Genomic DNA, 3,000 nt, shown 5'->3' with positions numbered 1-3,000 from the left:
AAGCAGCTCTTGAACGCTGACATCTTGTTGGTGGGAGTTGCAAATGATTTTATGCCATATGGGGTGTGCGCGACATTCCTCATGAACTCGGCTCCGCCTTTGTGGCTCCGACTCGACTCACGGAAAACAGTCCAGACACTCCGGATGGTCATTCCGAAATGTTGTCAACACGTGTTGGTTCTTTAAATCGGAGCAAAAAGTGTTCCATGTTATTTGTGTCCGTTATCTCGGAGGTATTAATCCACGGATTATGCGGCGATGTGCTCAAGTTTAATTTTAAAAGGTTTAGCGATGGGGCCGATATTCCCAACCTTTAGCATCTAATTATTTCACTCTTTATCGCTCAGATCTGAAGTCAGCACTCCAGACACAGAGGTGGGGGGTTTCTAATTGGATGGAGAAAAATAACACTGGTGATAAATGAACCCCCGCCAGCTTTGGGGGAGCATTGTGACAAAGAACATTTTCCCATTAACAAAAGTCTCTTAATTAGAATTTCTGTGGCTTGGTGGTGTCGGCTGTTTGGTTGCCTGGTTGCTCTTTGGTCTCGGTGGTGATGGAGTTGTTGTTCTCATCTCAAACACACAGAAATAGTAATAAAGAGTCTATAATTAATAAATGCAATAACTATGTGGATACACTTATTGCATAGCAGGGGCAAAACAATGCATTGCATTCCATTTTGTGTAATCATGCCCAGGAACAATCAATTATAATATTTCTATAATATTTATTTGCAGGTACACGCGTGATAATGCAGATTAGGGAGCAGCAGGTGGACCATATTTACTCATTTTCAAGATTAAAATTGTTGGAAAAAGCTGATTAATTCTCCCATCATGGTGGTAACCCCCCAAAACTTTTTGGCATTTCACATTTAGAAAATTTAAAAAAAACATTAATTTTTCCAACAAGCATACAATTTGCCATACAATTTAAGATATTGATTTTAGGTTAATAGGGGTCGATTAGTTCTGGCTGGGGTGAATAAATCTTCATTTAACCCCCCTGAAGGGCAATCAGCACTTTCACACACTCTGTCAAATAAACTCCCAGAAGTTAGAGAGGAACCTGGAACTGGTCACCATGCTAGCCATGCTAGCCATGCTAGCCATTTGCTTTCCGGTTCACACTTTTTCCCTTTTAATTTTTCCATCCTGACCCTAAACCCTTGAAAAATTAATTGGAGTGGTGAATAGACAGGGAGTACGATGAGATATTAATATCACATCTATTCTCATCATTAAATCTGATTAAATTTGCCACACTGGAAATGGACAGGGCAGCGAAGCATGACACTCTCCAACAGAGGTATAGATTATGTATATAGCCGCCCATAAATGTGTCTCGCTGTCATTTTCATCAAATCCTGCTCGCTTTGGCTCAGGCAATTTATTTTATTTGACACAGCGCGCCCCCGGGTGATTGACAGGTGGGCGAGTCACACGGGGAAGTCTTTCCTGAAAGGGTGACCAGGAAACACTTCAAGTGAATGTACTGACAAGAATAATGTCAGAAATGTTGAGCTAGGGCTTTTAGCAGCCTCTTGGAGCGTGTCGCTCACCCGTCTCTCAAACTGGCGCCGTCGTCCCCGCCGCGGGTACGGGGGCGGGACGGCGACCAGGTAAAAGGAGCAGAGTTAGCGTGGTGCTCGAGCTTAAACTGGTGGAAACGGGTGGCGACTGGGACGACTTCAAACAAAAACGCTGGCACGCTGTCGGTCTTTGAGGAGTTGGGGAGCGAGCGGGGGCGTTTGGGAAAGTTGATCCAGAATGGGATGATTGTTCCAGGTTTGTGGGAGTCGGCCGAGAGGAGCCAGCGCCGCCAGGAGGGCTGGTGGGTATTTTAGCAACCCGCCAGATGGGAGGAGAACAGCTGATGCGTTGCAGGAAGGTGTGCAGCGGTGGAGGGAGGAAGCACTCGGGGTAGTTACACAACAGTAGGCGACTGGATGGTGGCAACACTGAACTAAGCTTTGTGAGAGCCAGGGAGAGAAGAAGCCGCACCTGCTGCAGAGTCGCGTTAGCATCCTGCAGAGGATGAGAACCTCTAACAGTTGGACTGTCTACACACGCTTCCACCTCAGCACTGGAAGGAAACGGCGGCTGGTGCAGATGGGTCACTCTGATAGACTCCCCAGTTCTGCAGCGATAACACAAATAGCTGTCTATTACACCAAAATGAAGGGACACCTGTCACATGGGGTGGAAAACAGATTAACTGACCATCGCTTTGATGGCGCCGGATTCCCCACAGCCTCCCCGAAAGGCGAGCAACAATGGAAAAGCTATCAGAGACACGTCAAGTGTTGCAACCTTCCACTTTGTGCAATATGTCACTAAATGATGAGCCGCAGCCTTCAGTGTTGCCGGGCATTTCATATTTAAAAGGCCTCGCTCAACAAATCACTGCCTGACAGGTTTTAGCGTTTGCCCTCTGAGAAGCATCAGAAAGGCGTGACATGTCTATGAAAAGGCGAAGACTTGACTGACGGAATAATTCTCCGTTAATGGAGTGCCTCAGCTTCACAGGGAAATCAATGTAGTGTACAGATATCAAGCGGCACGGAGAGGCAGCCGGGGTAAAAGGAATGGCCAGAGTGGCTCTTGGGTTTCCAGGCATAAGTGTGTTTATTAGCATTTAATGATTGGGGATGGGCCCCGACGTCATCTCTGCTATTATTGTCAATTTGCAAAATATGTATACCCTTGTTTCTCACTTTTGTGAAGTCAAATTCTCACCAAACAACAGAAAACCGCTGCCAATCTGGAATAAACGAGCTGCCAGCGACTCAAAACATCAACTGAAGATTCTCTTCGGAAGCGCGCGAACAGGAATGCGGCTGAATATTGAATTTATCAAGCACATTAGTGGCAATTCAGAGGAGAGAATGAACGCATCTGATCCACAGCTGCTCTTTTAATAAAAGTGGTTTCACGCTGCAATTAACAGCAAACCGAAGCTAAACAGCTGATCTGTAGATCATTTCAGCGTTCCGAC

Source organism: Takifugu rubripes, chromosome 10 (genome assembly GCF_901000725.2).
Source record: "Takifugu rubripes chromosome 10, fTakRub1.2, whole genome shotgun sequence".
Lineage (NCBI taxonomy): Eukaryota > Metazoa > Chordata > Actinopteri > Tetraodontiformes > Tetraodontidae > Takifugu > Takifugu rubripes.
Note: the sequence above shows the minus strand (reverse complement) of the source record.